Below are 19,558 nucleotides of genomic sequence, written 5' to 3'. Positions count from 1 at the left end.
GAGAGAGAGAGAGAGAGAGAGAGAGAGAGAGAGAGAGAGAGAGAGCGGGGGTGAAACAGAAACACAGAGGAAGGAGAGAAAGAGAAATGGCAGGCGTAGAGGGGCATAAATATGCAGTGCTGAGGACTTTCTTTGGAGAAGCTCTACGAGGCATAGAGCAGTGTGTTGTCACCTCTCACAAGTCTCCTTCCTCACGTCTGTCTCTCTTCTCCTCCCTCCCTCCCCCTCTCTCTCTCTCCTATAACTTTACCTCTCCATCCCTCTGTCGCCCCCTCAGCCTCTCTCTCTCTCTCCCTTTTCTGTGTTCTCTCTCTCTCCACCTCACAACCTCTCGCTTTCACACACCAGCACATGGACTGCCAGTGTCTGCCGCGTCAAAACCAACATCAGGCCTCTCTCGATTAATTACTCACTCTTCTCCTTTCTTCATAATGGGCCCCGGTGGGACCAGGAAGGATTTAACTCACATGGTAGCAGGTTCCGATGCAGCTGACAGCTATTTTCCTCCAGTGTACTATTTTGTCCTCTTCCTGTTACATGTAAATGATAAAACCGCGGAACAATCATTTGCAAATTGACCCCCGTGTCAGCGTGAATTAAAACGCGCACTATAATAGACCCATCTGTAATGAGCTTATCAAATGCCGAATTATGTTTGGACAATATTGTGTGATTGAAAATGTTTATTTTTCTTTGAAAATCAACAGCCTGCTTAATTTAATCTGTAAGATAATTAAAAAAAACAAACCTCAGGCTTTTGTGACAGGTCCAGAATGTTCTGTTTTGAATAAATCAACTGTCTCGAAGCCCTGCAGTGTAGCAGCAGCCTGTTTATCCAACAAGCTAGCATGCCAACATCCATCAGACCTAATATATAACACCAAGTAAACAGACGTAAAAGAGCTTAAACTACACTCCCTTTCTGCATTTGAACGTGATGGATTTTCAAGATGACATAATCAGAGCAAAGCACGCATTGCAACTGTACATAAGGACTACACAATAAAGAGGGTTTGGGCTCCTGATTTCAATCCACCTTAAATGGTTAAACGGCGGACCGGTGAGCAGGCAGCTGCGCTAATCCCAGCGTTGAAGCCGAGGCGGTTTCAAGCACTCCATAAATTCTGGGCCTTATCTCCAGACAGTGACTTGTAAATGGTAAGCAACACCATCAATCACGCCGGGCCGGCCGTGTGATTCATAATAATGCCTTTCCACTTTAGCATCCCTGTGGGGACTTCAAAGCAGGAGTCCTCTGGCAATTCACCTCAACGATCAATACACGCAGCTCAGTCAGTCCGCGCTGCAGCCCCAACCCGCCCCCCCCCCCCCCCCCCCCAGCGCGCACAGGACACAGATGCATCAGGAGGAAGCTAAAGCTCTCCACAGCCCGACCCGTCCGCTGAGACCCACACGAGGATGGCCGATGAGAACAACTCGTGTTCAGATGCGTATCGTGCATGTGGAAGGTGTGCGCATGTTGGATATGCTTCCGGGGCGCTGGCGTCTGTCTGTGCAACATAGATTGAATGTACACTGTGTGTGTCGCCTGCATGTAGCTGTTGTTAGAGCAGTTTTGTGCCTCCCACAGTATATATTGTTGCCACGGAGAACAGAGGGCTGTCAGACAAGAAGATGACAAGAAAAAAAAAAAAAGACTACGTCTGTTCAAATTATACGTAATGTACTGCCATTATGGTTGTGAATACTAATACCAGGAATATGAAGCTGTGGATATTGAATCTGTATGATAAGCCTACAGACACCATATCTAAGTCACCTTTATAAAACGCAATGTTATGAAGTGCCAAAAATAAATCCAAACATTGAAAAATTAACTGAACATTATAAATCAAATTTAATTGGAAAGAAAATAAAGTGACAAAAACTCCACAAACAAATATGGTTTCAAGAATTTAGCAGGTAGACGGAAAAAAAATCCCTGTCTACAAAAAAAACTAAACAACAAACTTCTATTATTTTGATGTGGAGTACCCCCCCCCTCTCCCCCGCACTCCCAAAACGGCACACTAATGATTCCATTGTTGCTGTCAGAGAGGCAGACTCTTGTATTTGTAACCAAACACACGACTCGAGGAGAAGACACACGGGAGGGAATCATTCCGTGGCTGCTTGATTGACATTCAAGTAGGTTAAAACAAGTGTCACTGCCTCAGAAACGCTAAAGTAACAGTAATGCGTCATGACAAGGCAGATCTGAGGCAGGTTTAGACAGAGTTCTCCATGGCATATTCCCATTAAAACTGAACAACGACTAACAAATGTGTCACCGAACAAAACGCGCTGCAAATGAAAGAAGGACAGATTTCATTTGAGGTTTATTCTTCAATATTCACTCGCAGACATGTTAGGAATAGAGATTGAGGGATGCTAGGTTTTTCCTCTGAAGACCCCCTCTCGTCAATGTGCCTCGTACGCAGATATTATTCAGTTTTATGTGATATTTCGATGCTTTTTCTCAGCCAACATTGGGTCACCTGGCCATAAGCAATCTGCAACCTCCAAGCACATCCAGATCAAAAACGGAAAACTAGAAGGTTTTCCCAGTCAACGCCACATAGCATTTTCTCTCTCTCTCCACCTCTGCCCTTCTCCCTTTTTTCACCTTGAAATAAATGGTTGAATATTTGTGCTCATTTTCGTGCCTATCTGAAAGTGGAGCCACATTTAAAATACATTAAAAACAATCAGACAGAAGCTGTCAGTGTCCTGGGTAAAGACAGATAGGGATGGAGAATACGTCCTTCCACTCATTTTAAGGCCGGAGTCTCATTATTGCAGCTTTAAATCAAACTGAGATGACATATTAGGAATGATTAGGGCAAGACATTAGAAGAGAGAGGAGGAGAGGAGAGGAGAGGAGAGGAGAGGAGAGGAGAGGAGAGGAGAGGAGAGGAGAGGAGAGGAGAGGAGAGGAGAGGAGAGAGAGAGAGAGAGAGAGGGAGAGGGAGGGAGAGAGAGAGAGAGAGAGAGAGAGAGAGAGAGAGAGAGAGAGAGAGAGAGAGAGAGAGAGAGAGAAAGATTGAGGAGAGATCATAAAAGGGGTGAGACTATAAAAATGGAAGGAGTGATGTAGTAGTTTCTGCCATCCTGCAGAGGGAAGGGCAGACAGACTTTATGCATCTACCATCTCAAGTGGCATTACGGATGCTTGAAGAGATACTCGCAACCCTCAGCCGTCAACACAAGGGTGCTAGGGGTTAGTCCGCATGCATTTCAACTCTGAACACTCTGAACTTGTTGGAGAAATAAAGTCAGATCAGTTTCAAAACTAATTTTATGGAACAGAGAGGAAAGTCTCACAAGTAAAGTAGGTCATTTCGGTGACACAATGATTTGGTAGGCTAACAGAAGTTTGCTTCAACATCTACAAACACTGAATCACGATGGCTGTTTTAGCGGATCACAGTTACACTTTCAAAAGCACATTATTCTGAATATCGCCGATTTTGACACAGAGAATTCGGAATCTTTGGGGAATTTTGTTTTTCAAACGTTGTATTACAACACTGCACACCACTTTGTGTAGGAAGTACTACACAACAGTGCCATGTCTCCTCCCAATAGCAGTATAACTTCATCACAGAATGTACCAGACGGTTCCTGAGGCAAACGAGGGAAGGGGAGAAAGTACAGATGGGTATCAGAGTGCACAGGATTGGACAAACCCCCTCGACGCATCAACAATAACACACTTTACTTTTCTATTAAAAGTACACCTGACAGATAAGCTGAGAGGGTACTTGAGGGCAAGGAACAGCTGCTTGGGCAGTTTTAAGAAACTGAAAGTGGTCGAGCACTGGCTTTAAGGACCCATTTCCCAGACACTGATGAGTCTTGAACTGACTAGGCCATTACATTTGATTATCGTCTTTATCTGGCTTGGTCAGAGTATGCCAGGTCCGATCACAGCCCCCACAAAAAAAGCAGACATTCGTAACAGTTTCGGAGGTCATGTTGGCATATTTGGGAAGCAATTCTCATTATAATTCCATATCCCTAGATAAATACAAAGATAGACATCACCGAGCCTACTGTGCCATTAAGCTCTGAAGAAGGAACACTCATTTCACTCCAGTACATTGTCAAATCGAAGGCCACAGAGGAAACTGCAGGGGTTTAAGGGGAACTTGCTGTGGCCACAAAGCACCCCAGCGGTACTAATCTCTCTTCCATCAGAATAAACAACCCAAGTATCCATTCCATCCCTAATCTTCATCTGTTCTTCTGTAACTCCCTGGAGAGAGCGAGAGAGACAGAGAGAGAGAGATAGAGAGAGACAGAGAGAGAGAGAGAGAGAAGGCCAGAGCCAGACTCTAACCCCTCAACAGGAAATCCTCTCCGCCTCCGTTCATGGTCTCCTTCGCCTCCGGACGGTGGCGTCGCAGCGGGCCACGGAGGAGCCAGAAGCGCCACTTCAGTCGACAGATGTAAAACACACCGCGCGTCTCCGGCGTGGTCACAGCACCAGGGATGCGCATGGGGCAATGCGGCCTGCCGTCAGATCGCGGCAATGTGGCTGCCAAGTCGACAGATGGCGTCCGGGGAGCTGGGGCATGGCGGCATGCTTTAAGTATGATGTGGCATCAACGAACACTTTTGAGTACTCGCGTCGGTGAGTTCTAAAACACAAGGTCTAATCATGTAACGCGGCGGACAGTGCAGATGCTCGGTTTGATGAACGCCCGCGGAAAACAAATGGAACTGATTAAGGATTCAGATGGTTCATCGTGGCATTTCGAGACCACACAGGTGTCACATGACTGAAAGAGAAAGCGCCCAAAGCTGGAGTTTAATTACATCTCCACCCCCCCCCCCCTTTCAAAATAAAAGCCCTTTCACCCTTCCCCTTGGCACGATAGAATCATTTGTTATCAACCAGGAAAACACAGAGAGCCAGCTACAGTATTGTGTTCCACATGTTCCATTCTCATTCAGTCCACCAGTGGTATGAACAAGACCCAGAGGTCACAATTACCCCCCAGCCCACCCTCCATGAGACAGTCATAACTACGAGCCGTTACGTCACCAGCACTTCATCTAACCCAGGTTTAATGGGCCAGGTGGACCGTGCCAGTTTAATGTGGCTGCAAGGGCGGGGCAAGCCGGGGGTTTTAAGCTGTCGGAGGCGACAGGTGTGCGGCAGGTGAATCGTTTGTCACGCTCGGCGCGATAAGGCCCCGACGTAGAGGAGGCTCGCAGACGCCACCTGTAAAGACTCTCCGCTGAGCGCGCCTCCGCGGGAAATGTCAGCGGGGAATTATAATGCAAAGCTAACCTTTGTCACAGAGATTGCCGCTGCTGATATGTAGCCAACTTGTCGCAGCATTTGAAATAAGTGCTTTTCCGCCCCCCCCCACCCTTCCTCCCTCCATGGCCGACATCCGTTCCTCTCGCGTACTAAATTGCACACATATTTCTTGCCGCCGAGTCATTCAAACAACAAGGGCGGGCACACATCACGAAGAAGCTCCGCTTTTGTGCCGCATTCAATCTTCTTTTGAAAGACTTTGGGTTGTCTTCCTTCTGGGTTTGCCATACCCAGGAGATGAACAGCCTTCCTATCACATCAGTTTAGGAATCCATCAAATGTACAATATCAGCATCCGTTCGTGAGAATGCCCGGTGACGTTCGGAAACCAGGAAGAGGTGCACCAGGCAGTTCTCTATACCAGCCTGAGTACAGCCTCATCGAGCCGATGGAAATATTCACATTTTGATGAAGTATTTCGTAAGGACAAACAGGGTGTGTACTAAAATAGCAAATGCAGCGCTAGTGAGCAAGCTGGTGAAGGGGTTAAAAGTGCTGTGCCTTGTTTATCATAGTCTAATGTCCCCAGGACGTCCCTGGCCCCACGAGTGGGAGGCCCAGTCTTAACCCTTGTGTTATCTTCGGGTCATTCTGACCCATCAGTCATTGTGACCCACCGTCGTATTGCGACAAATTTACCTCATACAAAAACAAAGTGAAGCATTTTCTTTTAACTGTCGGGCTGTCTCAGACCCCCCACATTGGAATGGTTAAAAGAAAATTATTTGTATTTGTTTTTGTATTGGGTAAAATTGGGTAAACACAACGATGGTTCGTTATGAACCTTTGGGTCATGTGACCCGAAGGCAGCACGAGGGTTAATTGGCTTCAGAAGATGCTGGAAAGGAATTGACAGATATACAGTGGTTTCCTGTTCACGGTCGAAACAGAAAAAAACAACAAAACCCTGTTTGCTTCAGCTGTTACAGCGACACGTCTCCCTTCATCCGTCTCCAAGCACAGAGCTGTGCATGTGTGAACCGTCTGGAGTGCTCAGGAATAATACAGTGTCGTTCACGCTGTATCACCTGGTGGTTTCCTATAGACGACAACATCACATCCAGCTACAACCAATAGACAATGCTGCGAGGTGTGATGACACCAAGCTCGGCCACGTCAGCTGAATCCCGCCCCGTCTGAGGGACCCATAGGATGTCATTAAGCGGCCAGATGAACAAGCCGAGCAAGAAAAACATGTTCTTCTTGTTCGAGACATCAAAGGGATAGGCCTTGCTGGGCACAGCGTCTGTCCCCTGCGGACACTGTCAACCGCTTTTATTATTTATGAGAAGCTACTCATGAGAAAATACCCAAACATTAAAAAATAAAAACCGGTTATTAAAAGAAGGCAAACAAGGTACAGCAAGTCTGCTGAAGGTGAGTCAGTCTATCCCTAATGTTAGTTTTGTTTACGTTGACGTTTGCAAATCCGGTTTTTCCTCCCCCGTGTTCCGAGCCACAAGAAATAAAAGTCGCCCCTCTGTCGGCCCGGAGTAGAGGAGCTGAACGGGGCAGTATGGGAGGCCGAGGGTCATAGTTGAGTCAGCCTGTGAGTGGAAGCCTTGCTTCAGCACAACGTCTCTATGGATCTGTTCATCCAACACACTAACCCGGGATGACAATGGAGTAAAACTCTCTCTGTGCCCGGGCCTGAGAAAACGTCCAGCGCCATTTACAGCGAGCGCTTGGAAAACGCCCGCCACACTTATCTGACAACGAATCAGTCATTGAGAGACGCCGACTGTCTTTGAAGCGTATTAGCAATGATGTCCGTTTTAATCCGAACGTGAACGATGACTTAAGGTCAGCCATCACAAGCGCTCTGAAACACACCAGGACGTGAAATATCACCCGGAGCTCAGGAACCTATCAGAGTACAGACCTTGTGGTTTCATCCAATTGGCACAAAAGACGCTAACGCGAGACACCGGATACATCTGCATTGGCGGAAACTGTCTGGAATTGACTGCCGTACTCGGATAAGCTGGTGTCCAAGAGCTCTCAGTCACCGCGATGCGCCATCATCATGTACAATGGGGGCAGAGTGATGTACTACATCCCAGAAGCGACCTTGAATGGCTAGGCCTCATCTGTCACGTCACACGTACATATGGCGTCTCCGCAGGTGACGAAGCTTCGGGAACAGCTGACTAAGCCGGGGCATGTTAGAGAGCATCGCAGAGGTTGTTAGGAACCCCGTTTACACCAGGAAGTAGTCTTGACTTAAGTACAAAAGTCACACGTCTTAACCATCAAGATGTCTGTCGAGCTCTCGTGAGATCTCAAGACAAACGGACAAAGATTGTAGACAAACGGGTGTTAAAAGAGAAGTCCGTTTTAGTTGTTTACGCGTGCAATCTGCACTCCCAGAGAAGAAAAAAAAAAAAGTATTTGGAGGCTGTTGAAAGTGTGACCCCGGGTGATGAATCCGTGTGAAATCCATGGGATCAACCTGCGCGCACAGCTGGGGAACAGTGACTTCTCCCCGCGTCCTCGCCATTGTGTCGAGTCAGAAAGGGGCCACGTCTGGGTTTGAATTCACAGAGGACGCCCATTCATCCCTCCAGCTGCTTCGTGTCCACCAGACTGGGGGGATCACAACAGGTGGTCCGAGTGGCTCTGGTCCAGTGTTTCCTTAGTGAGCGACATGCATCGCTAACGCTCCTTAATGGGGGGGGACACGCCAGGGCGCCCAATCTTCAAACAAGGTGTCCATCCCCTCTCATCCGGCTGCAAGAGCCTAGTCACAGTTCTCAGAGCCTCTGCTTTGTGTGCAACGCAAGAAGAATATTTACAGTCCAGGGACATGGCTGGTAAATACCTAAGCAGGAAAATACAAGAGGGGAAATGATATGAGATCGTTGAAAGTTCTGTGGAGGTCCTTGGAAGTACTGCCACAGCGACGGCTTCGGTGCTTTGTCAGGTAGGCAACGTTTCGTTTTGGCGTACAACTTTTTGTGACACTGTGGCAATCGTGAAACAGAGCTTCTATCCGAGGCTCTCGGCAGTCGTTGTCGTTTCAGCTCCTCTAAGAGTACCCTCACCCCTGAGCCGTCGAAGGGAGATGTGCCGTAGGAATCAGGTCGGCGTGCTCTCGTCATATCCGCTATAGGGGACGCATCGGTGCATCAGCCCCAAGACTCACAGAGGCAATATCTCGGAAGAACGTTTGACTCAAGCGTAAAAGTGTTAATTGCATTGAGAGACTGTGTGATGGACTGTGAACAGAACGGCCGCCCCTTGTGGTTTGTGCTAGTCTGGTGTCTACGCTACAGTTCCGGCATAGATCCGATAGGGTAACAAACTAATACAGTGGCGGTTTTCAGAAGCAGATACACAGTAGCAAACAATGGGATACAGTAGATATTGAATCGTATTACAGTAGATTTACCGTGTGTTATTGACAGACATAATCAAATGAGACATGATGAAGTGTGTCAGAGTGGTACAGTGCAGTAGGTATAGTGCAATGTACTGTAATACACCTGATATGCAAACCAGGGTATTTACACATTGGCTTGCAATATGGATAAGGGATCTGTAATAAATTATGTGTATTGCATGAAAATAGCCTCATACACAAGATCAGAGTGACATGAGTACATATTCCTATATTATTATTATTATATAATATTTTCATAATATCGAATATTGATTGGAGATATGCCACCTTGGTGCTTTTCTTGACTGGATTTGCACATTTTTAAATCTGAATGAAACAATGTTTAACCCAATTTGTATAATCCGACAAATACATTCAGCATGCTAATAAGACCTTGCAATATTGATATCACATTCGAATATGTTCACAATCAACAGCAGGCAGTGGAATTGCAAAACAGATATCGAATAACATGATTTAGGCTAAACTATAAACTACGAACGGTACAGTCCAAACTGACATTAAATCTATATTTATGCAGACTACAGAATATGATTACCGTGCATCTATCAGCGCTAATCGGGACTACTTCTACAATATATCATTTTTGTAAAACAAAATAACGCGGCGATAATCGTCAAAATACAGTAATCGTTCACATTCAGAGAGAGAAAGCATTTTTTTTGCGAATACACCAATTCAGGTACAGTAGGTATCCTGTTTGTCAGTGCAGAAATGTATATCTTAGACCAGACGTTTCCATAGAACAATAACAGGATGATACTGAATGCATTGGAATGCAGAAGCCATGTTGCCCCAATTCTAAATGAACACACAAACTGGTGCAACTTGCTAACATGTGCCACGTCGGCATAGCAGACAATGCTACTGTATAAATCTTTGATAGTCCGTCCTAGCAACACGCCACTTTGAACTTTCAAACCAACTAGAGTCAAGCATTTCATTCCCTGCCCTTGTAGCATGTGGCTGCAAGCAAACAACAAACCAAGGGTTAAAATCCCAGCTCCCGGACTATTTCCTAACAGCATGCCACGCCATTTTACCAGCTCCATTCACCCCACCATCTTTACCAGCCTCACGAGCACCCCAACTTCCTGCTCGCTACAAAGACAGTCACGGCGAGAGGAAAGAACAGAAAGAGGAAGAGAAAAGAAAAGGTTCCGGCAACATTAATGAAAGGTCATTGTCTAGGGGCTTACCCTGGGAGCGACGGAAAAGGCCCGGACTCGTGAGCAACGATCGACCCGGTCCGGGAGCAGGACCTACGAGGAGAGAACAACAAAGACAGTTTGTGACAAAGCTGAGAGGCGCCGCGGTCTTTGAGGAGCAAAATCGATTGTGACATTTTTCATTTATTTGTAAATGCCTCTTTGGCGGCACACTCACTCGAAACGACAGTTTAACTCTTACGGAATGAGGGAGGTAATGGTAAAAGAGAGGGATCCTGACAGTTGTGGTAATGAGATGGCATATTAGGGCCTCGCTCCTACACTATCCTCTTCGCCCAGGAGCACGCCCTTCACTTCCAATCCCACACCCCGGCCGTTTGGAAATGGTTAACCCCATCAAAAACAACACTTACCCTCTTCTCTGCGAGACTGAAACGTTTGCGGGTATGTGTTTCGGAAAGGCATTCAGAATATCTTAGTCCACACAATGAAAGGAATCACCTTTTAAAAAAAATCTGGAATGCATACAATGTACTATTATGCTAATACAGTATGCTTTAGTGATAAGGTGAGTGATCTCTAAACAGACTTTTTGTCAAATGTGTTATTTTATAACTGAGAAGTGTAATCCCAGTATCAGCAATCGCGTTCAGTTCTGTGCCGTCACAGTAGTTGCAGATAATATTTTATTCATGTATAAAAAAAAATATATATATATATATATATATATATATATATATAAAAAGGGAAAAGTGCGCCATTAAAAAGGATTCAGTCATCATCGAAAAGTAATGACCGAATAAGTCATTCTATCCTGAAGTGGGTCAAGCAAGGAAAAAAGGTAGTCTATGACAAGCCAGATGAAATGCCCTCTCACCCTCCCTGTGTCTGGTTAGTACCCTCCAAGCTGTCCGCGTGGATTGAGAGAGTGTGCTACGAAGACAGGAGTACATGAGCGATGAGTTATGTACTTCATTAAGCCAAAGTCATTTCCCTCGCAGATATCAAGTCTCCTCCGGGCCCCTCTATAATCCATCCACCCACCCAGTCAGCCATCATTATCTAGATTCTACAATACTAAAGCTGGTCACACGCATGTGGCTGAAGATGCAGGGAAACGAGAAATAACTTTGACAGACTATGGATGTGGGACAAATGCAATAAAAGCATTGTTCAGCTATATAATCTATATATATATTTAAAAAATCAATTTATATTATAAAGTCGGTTACAAAAGTGTCACTGATTCCATGCAATAAATATGGAATTGTGCATTAGGTTAACTTAATCGGTATATTGTCCATTGTACTGCTGTGAGGATGTTGAAGGATGAAGCTGTAAATCAGAATGAATGTACCACTGATTGAGAGCAGTGCGATGACGAGGGGGACATTGTAGCTGTATGGTCAAATGCGGTGCTGCATAAAAAGGCCCTAGGTTCTGGGTGTCATAATATGGAGATGATGGTTAACATGCCTCTCCTTCCAGATCCCTGTAATTATTTCAGATTACACTTGAGTACAGTGGCTGTCAATCACGGTGCAGTTGCAGGCTACATGCTAATTAATATATTAACATATGCTGAACTGAACATACACCCACACGCACTGTACACGGAGATCAAAGATGCGTCTCGCCATGCATCTTGTCAGATTCTTTCTCACAGAACATTGAGGAATTATGTTGTATTTGCATTAACTCGACAGAAGCTTTCGAAGCTGTGTAAACCTGTAAACGGAGGGTTATTTCTTGACACAACAAGTTGTGTTACTGCAGACTGTTAGGCAGCACGGCTGCGGGGTTCAAGCGTTTCCGATGAGATTCAGATGCTGTGCCAGACATTGAACTCCAAAACAGAGATGGCATGTGTGTTCTCATCTATTCCTCTCAATCCATTATTCACTCTGCCCACATAGAGCAGTATTCTTTAGAAGTTGGCGAAATAAAGTCACATAACTAAATGACCTTGGTTAAAATGCTCTTAGGATGTCCCCTGAGTTAACCGGTTAAAAGCACAACCCTTTAGAAGTATTGAATCAGAACGATGACCTTGGCTGGGATGTGTTAAATGGAGCGGCTCGTGTGTGTGTTTTTTTGTCTAAGTATATGTATGAGGGACTGCTGTTAATAGTCCACCATTTTCCCATTTCTCCATGTCATTGATGCCTGACAGGCAGCAATTTCCATTCCCTCACTTGGACGAGACTCACTGAGGTAGAGATTAGGGAGACACAGGTTTAGCTTTTCTAAGCACCCTCTTCATCCTGTTTAGATCTCTATAATGTTCAGGCATAAAGCAGACTAAATGTAAAAACAGATGCCTTTTTTAAAGCAACCAGCCAGTCAAGCTGAATAAGAGCGCTTCAGCGTGTTTCACATTCATTTCCCGCCACTGTCAAAGAAGCATTCACATTTCCTAGTCAATGTGCCTGAAGTTGTCAATGCTAAATCCTTTGACTAATGGCTCAAAGAGAGAATGAATTGGAAATGTTGGGACGAACATTAATTTTCTAATTCACCTGTCTTTGCCACTTCTATCATTCATGCAGTCAATATTACTGGCCCCTTTTATAATTATCTCCCTCCATCTATCTATCTATCTATATATCTATCTATATGCATATACACAGAGTCAGAGGTGAAATTTGATTTGGATACTTCTGGAACTACCAAGACATTTAAACCCGGAGGTCACGGATCGTGAAAGACCTCTCTGACGTGCTTAACCTCGTTAGGTTAAAGGCTGTTTCTGAGGCGTTCATGTCATCGCAAGTGACTACGCAAGGGAATTTGTACAGATGCAAATCCCAGCCAGTACAGCTCCCGTCAGGGTGGAGAAAAAAGAAAAGAAAAAAGAAACCGACGTTACCGTATTGCGATGCCGTCACGTCACGTCCTGTGGAGTCGACAGTCTGAATCATTCCCGTGCCTGGTTGATTAGAGATGTTTGGTCTGAGTATCCCTGGCCTCGGGCTGGCTCTGCTCCTCATTCCCACCCCTCCACACCCTGAATTCCTCCGGGCTACCCCAGGCAAGGTCACGACACCAAGCCATGTCGACCACACACTCTTAACGCTTCCAACGAACCGTGAACTAAACAGGCAACTACAGTATTTAGTTGTTTTACTGAATACCGGTACTAGCGCAGGATTTATCTGTTTGAGATGCAAATCAAGCAAACTATTTCACTCAAAAAGGAGGTTTGAGACAGAGAATGTTATTTGATTACTTTGCTGGCTGTCGATAGTTGAACATGTGCTATCTGCAAATGCCTTTTGTTAGAGCATCCATAAACGTTAAAGTTGTTATCATCCATACAAAAGTCACAATGCACACTGATGAGAACGTCAAAATATTACTGAAACTAGCATTGTATTTGATTATTTCTATTACTTAAGTTTCCATTGTAATCCAGTATTATTCGTAGATGGGTGCTTATCTGCAGAACATTTATTTCCTGTTTAGTTCACGGCATTGCCTGGCAAACTTGGAGAGAAACACATTATTGGTTTTGTCTCAAAGATTAATTCTTTCTCTTTGCTGCTCAGAAGGCTGGTATAAATACATTGTGTGTCTTTTTTTCTCAGCAGGTCTGATGGAGAACATCAGCCTCGTCTACCTCCCCAAGACGGACCTCCACACTCACGCCTCCTCTCCTCCTCCACAGACTCATCCCAGTCCTCATCCCTGACACATCCGAGACACCTCCTCTCTGACTCTCTCTTCTTCACTGTCATCTCCCCCCCCCCACCCCACCCCTAGGGACAGCCTCTCAGCCCCCCCCCCAACCCTCCTCCTTAGCCCCCCACCCCCTCTTTGCCCACCCCCACCCCCCTTCACTGTCACAGCTGACACATCACCCCCTTCCGCATACGGTCCCAGGGGACAATCTGTGACACTCACCCATGCCCTGCGATGCTCATGTCCGAAAATCTACCGGAGGAGATCCTGTGCTTGCAGTGTTGGCCCACGAACCAGGAGGAACCCCCACGAACCAGGAGGAACCCCCCCCCCCCCCCCCCCCACTGCTAAAACTCTCAGGGTCCGTTTGATTGATTCCTCATTGGCATTGGGAGTCAGTGGTACACAACTGTACCTTCCAGAGCTAAACCCAGATGGAGCTAGAAGGAGGGAAAGGGTTGTTAGACCTGTACTTTATACCGGCACCACCCCTGTGTCATTTCATCAGTCTGGCCCTGCGAGATCACAACACAATAAACTTGTCATCTTTCCAGAAATTACGGCAACCAAACTCATTTCCTCACTCTGGGAGTGAGACAGGGTGACATTGGTTCTTTTATAAGAGCAAAGAAGGTCACTGCTACTGTTGCCTGCTGGGGTGGAATTAAGCCTGTGTGTGTTTCGGTGATTTATGCTTCTCTGTCAGACTTCACAGTTAGCATCCCTGTGCTCTGTTTGATTAAGGTGGATTTAAAAATATGGACAGTGTTATATTATAATTACATTCAGTCTGTGACATTTAAAATGTGACATTTTAAGGCAGTGTAGAAATGAGTTTTATCTGATGTAAATACAATGTTTTTCTCTCCAAATTCGTTATTCTGTGTGTATGTTAAAGCTTGTATACAGTTAATAATAAAGCATAGGGTAGATTCTACTCAAGACATATTTATAACTTCACTGGGATAAGATATTGTTATTTAAAAAGAAACATGTGGTCAGAATTCTTCTCAAAGTAACAATCCAAAAGTATTCATGAATCATTTCAATTAAATGTTACTGAAGTCTTATTTGCAATGTTTAACTGCGTATGTCTACTAGCAGATTATCAGAATGCATTCCCGATTGAAATTCTGGTCATTTCTTCATGTTGTTCCAAATGCTATTCAAAACAGGCTTAAGTCCAAGTCCAAGTCATTGAGAAAAGGCTAAGCAGATGTTAGTGCACTGACAAGGACTGGGTGAACATTCATCTCACACGCTAGGCTCGGATCAAGCCCATCCCAGTGTTCCCTACTACAGCGACAGCTCTGTAAATGGCAATGAGCTTCGAAAAGACTGTTCCTGATTATAATTGCCTTACCTTCGGGTGCTCGTCAGCAACTAAACGGCAACAGAAAAGAAAGCCTGGCGCCTGGTGAATTCCAATTTAATTTCTGTGGTAGGTGAACAAAAGATTTTGCACGTGTTGACAAAAGAGTATGATGAAACTTGGCCACACTCCAGTATCAAATTGACTTCAACTGAATGTCACTTAATACACACAGGTGTTTATTTGACATTCTCTAATAGGCTACGCTGTCGCTTGATTGAATTGTCATTGCTTGATTTACGTACTTTGTGTTGTAGCTTACACATTCGTATCCCATACTTCCAACAAATATGGCCTAAATCAAGGTCATGTATTATTTTACAAAATAAATAAATCACGTGGCGACATCATTCTTTAACATTTTACTTACGCGCACAGCAATTATCGAATGTTATGAAATGCTTTCAAAACGGCCGTTGGGAGAAAAGAGCGAGCGGCGAGATCAGACAGAGGTGGCAAAGGAAAGAGTGGGTGGTTATCAGAGAGGTGATGCGTTCAATTGTTGGTAGAGACAAACAGTATAGAAGAATATAAGTTATTTGGTAGAGAGGAGCTGCTTCATGATGGTAAATAAGGAAGCCTCGTCGTTCCAGGACTGGGACGTCTCTCTGGCGCCGCAGTCACAGCAGCTGCATCAGCGCCCTTGGTCAGAGACAGGCAGTGTAAACAGATCTGTATTTATTCTCCTCACAACCCTACCGCGCGGGCCCGCGCGCACACGCACACACACACACACACACACTAAACTCTGTCTCTCAGACACAAACATGCACACGGTGTTCCCAAATGCCAGTCAGGCACGGCTATAATTGGTTTCTAATCGCTGCCAAGAAGTAGAAATGTCACCGTTTCCGTTGTCCACAAAACTTGATTGATTTCCAATTAGCATGAAAGTAAATGCCAAATTCTTGGAAACCTACTTCTATTAAAATGATCAGAGGAAACATACAGTAACATCCTAACCTCCATTAAAGGGGTTGGGAAGGCCTTTGAAGGCTCTAAATAGTACAAAGACCAGATGTAGCCCACGTCTTCGCATAAATAAGATAATGCAGTTTATGAAATCAAACATCGCCACGTTTTCACTCTCCTCATCTGCACCCTTTATGTGTTTCTCATATCTTTTCAGCACATTTATTTCACACTGTGAATGGACTTACACAGTACACGTAATCCACTCAATTAAAAAAAAGTGTGGAAATTGTACTTTTTGCAGCAATTAATAATTTGACCCCAAATGCTGTACATGAACAACAGTTGATATTTATATTTCTGTGGAATCTTAAGTCTGGTGGGGTGATGTGTATTGAAGTCGGTTCAGTGTTGAATATCCTTGGGTATTTCATTTTTTTTGTTTCCTTCCATTTGGTACAGCAAGTCATATCTTTCATGAAGGAGGACCAGGGTTTGATTCACACCTTAGCCTTTGGCTGCTCTGAAATAAACCAGTATTGTGAACAAACATTAACAGGATAAATAAAGAGTTGTCAATAAGCCTTGTTGTTCATCTTATTTAAAATCATTTATTGTGCTCCAGAAGAGTAATTACTATTTAACCAGAAAGAAAGACAAGTGACAAATAATCTACATTACAAATGCCAAACCAACTCACATAGCGCCCCTTTCACAGAAACACTGAAAGAGCATACACCTTTTAACAGATCCGAGAACACCTTGTTAGATCCATCTAGATCTTGTACAGTAGCTGTTTGTTTATGTTGTGGTTTTAGAAAATGGCACTCATTGCATTACATTCATTCACAATGCTTGTCCCTCCTCTTAACACAGAACAGGCTTAAGTCACATGACCTGGTTGGTTTAACACTGGGGAAAGATACCGCCGCCCCCTTTTAAGATTTAAAACCACGGCTGGGGAGCTCCAGGGCGGAGGGCGGCGAGGGGGGTGTGGGGGGCTGGAGGGCGATGGGGAGAGAGAAAGAAAGAGATAGAGAGGTAAAAGAGAGGGAGTAATTCTGAGCTACCCCTATGCACATTCACACTCCAGGTAAAAGGAGCGTGTGTGTGTGTGTGTGTGTGTGTGTGTTGGCAGGGGACGGGGGGATTAGAATGTGTTGGCTGTAAAGTGTTGGTTTGTTCTAGTTTCACACACCTGGAGCAGTCGCTCTCCCGGGACAACTTTGTCGACTTGTCAAGTCCAACAACTTCCTGTCTTATGCTCCCCGTGCGTCTAACAGGTTTGGCTCGCCCCCCCCCCCCTTCTCCCCCCCCTCTCACCCCTCTCACCCCCACAGCACCTGCGACCCTGCTGTTCAAAGGGCAGAACAGGAGACGAGGGATGAGAAGCAGCGTGGGATTTTAAGGCGTTCACGATGAAGTCACACAATGAAGGAACAGGGTCGCCGCGGCTCCTCCTCGCTCCTGGCGAACGCGGACTAGCCGACCACACGTGCCTCTCTCGGCCCGTCGCACAAAGCACCGTTCCCCCCCCCCCCCCCCCCGCCAGTGACTCGAAAGTCTTCACGCTAGCTGACTGCGGTTTGCGTTTTCACCAACGGGTCATAGCTGCTCCGGCTAGCGCCGTTAGCTGTCGTAGTGAAGCTGCTCTAGGGGGAGTGCGTGTGTGTGGCGGAGAGGAGGGGGGAGTGCGTGTGTGTGGCGGAGAGGTTTGTGTCTGTGTGTTTGTGTCTCGGGGCAGACGGGTGGTGTTGTTACTTGGCAGGACGGCCTGCGAAGGTCGCCGGGCCCGCCACATTCACACGCTAACAGGTGTGTAGTCCGACACGAGAGGCGGGTGAAGGGCTCTGCGGGTGAACCATGCTACAGAGCCAAGTAAACCGGGAGTCCCAAGACAAAGAAAGAGGTGAGAAAGTCCACGGTCTGAGGCCCAAAATGAGAAGGAAAAGGAAAAGTGAGGGCCGAGGTAATTACTGGGTGCGAGACGAGGTCAGGGTAGCAGGCTGGTTGTGAGCGGTGCTGCGGTGAAAGCCTAAGACGGATCTGCCTGTCTGCGGTGATGAGGCCTCCAATGACAGGTGCATGCTGGGACTTCTGGGATGTTTACCTCTCTCGCTGCCTCTCTCGCTTTCATTCTCACTCGCCATCTTTCTCGCTGTCTCCACCTATCTATCGCTCGCTCTCGTTTTCTCTCTCCAACTCTCTCCCCACTCCTGCTTCCTTTCTTTAAATCTGTTATCTCTCTCTCCACGTCTCTCCCCACACTCTTTTTCTCTCTCTCTCTCTTTCGCTCTCCACTCCCTCATGTCCTCCACCTGCTGTTAGGCGCGGGATGAGAGGTTCAGCTAATCCAGCCTGTCAGGCCAGCGCCCCCTCTCTTCAATTACACATTTATACGCATGAATCTTTAAACAGCGCCACAGAAGAACTCTACCAAAGGATAATAAGAGCGGGCGGGGGGGGGGGCAACCTATGCAGTCGAGAGGATCTTCCATCTTCCTTTTCCTACCTCCCCCCCCCTCCCCTCCACATATGCCTTCCCTGGCTTTATATCTATGGGCTGTTTTCATGTTTGAGAGATTGTTCATACAGATAACCACCCCCCCCAGCTACAAGTTAAACAAAAGAAAGATAAATGGAACCACAATGCAGGTAATTACTTCTCTATGGTAAGGTGGGTTTTGACTAGTAGCAAGAAGGAGAGGAATGAAGAGAAAAACTAATATGTATAATAGCAAAGAACATTGATCCAAACTGAAATTACAATGAAGGTTCCCCTTGGTAGGGCTCTCCAAAACAGTGAGTGATTCACCACTATCAAAAAGTAGTACCAACACACATAGTACAAAACTAGTCCTTATATCCAGGTTCACTCAAGCTATATTGTGTATGCACTGTAGTTATTTTACCATGTCCCCACCCTCCCTCTGCCCCACACTGTCCCATGATATGACCCCAGACCCGCATACCCACAACACTACATTTCCCAGAATCCCGTGGGTTCCGTCGGCCAATCAGGAGTAGTGTTCTTTCGAAAACTAATCCAATGGGGATGAAAATTATTCTTAATTATGACTTTATCAGCGGAGCAGCCATCAAGCAGATAAATTGTCATGCGCGTCGTGCTAAAAATATTCCAGTGTCCTTTTTGTTGTCGTCCAGCTCTCGGTATAGACAGCACTTGTGTGATGAAGCTGTAACTAGAACTGCCAGTCGATCCACGTCCGTTTTTATCCTGGCAAATTTGCAGTCTCGACGCCCCCTTTCTTAAGAGGCTTTAAACAGCATTGGTGCTTGATGTACATATCTAGATATGTAAATAGGTTCTTTACAATAAAATAGTTCCCCCCGAAAAAATAAAAGGATGAAAAGAATCTAAGACATTTTCGAAAATGTCTTCTCCATTGTGCATATTCTGTTACAGAGTTCGCTCCTCCTTCAACCGCTATTGTTTTTGTCATATTTTACATTGCCTTCATTGGCTGAGACACATGCCTTAAATTGGTTGGTCAACATCTCGTCTTAGCTCCGGAAAGAGTCATTTATCGTTTGACGCAACAGAAAAGCAATATGTTTTCTTTCATTTACAAAGCGGCCCCTGCCTCGAAAGCTTGTCTGAGGTCCTTTTCAGATAACACCATGAAAACAATCTTTTTCCAAAGATCCAAAGTTGATGTTTGTCCCTG

At 45.5% G+C, this 19,558-nt stretch overlaps 1 long non-coding RNA gene across 1 annotated transcript in view; it reads right to left on the bottom strand.

The window, feature by feature from the left end:
• LOC134011203 (uncharacterized) overlaps positions 1-15,557 on the bottom strand; it is a 40,122-nt gene extending 24,565 nt beyond the window's left edge. The window contains exons 1-3 of the long non-coding RNA XR_009928387.1: positions 15,328-15,557; positions 14,949-15,021; positions 9,935-9,997 (exon numbers count right to left, since the gene is read on the bottom strand). This is a non-coding gene — a long non-coding RNA (uncharacterized LOC134011203). The remainder of the gene's footprint in view (positions 1-9,934; positions 9,998-14,948; positions 15,022-15,327) is intronic.
• Between the last annotated feature and the right edge of the window lie 4,001 nt (positions 15,558-19,558).

The sequence above is a fragment of the Osmerus eperlanus genome, chromosome 24 (genome assembly GCF_963692335.1).
Source record: "Osmerus eperlanus chromosome 24, fOsmEpe2.1, whole genome shotgun sequence".
NCBI lineage: Eukaryota > Metazoa > Chordata > Actinopteri > Osmeriformes > Osmeridae > Osmerus > Osmerus eperlanus.
The sequence above is the reverse complement of the archived record's forward strand: the minus strand, read 5'-3'. Positions and strand labels throughout refer to the sequence as shown.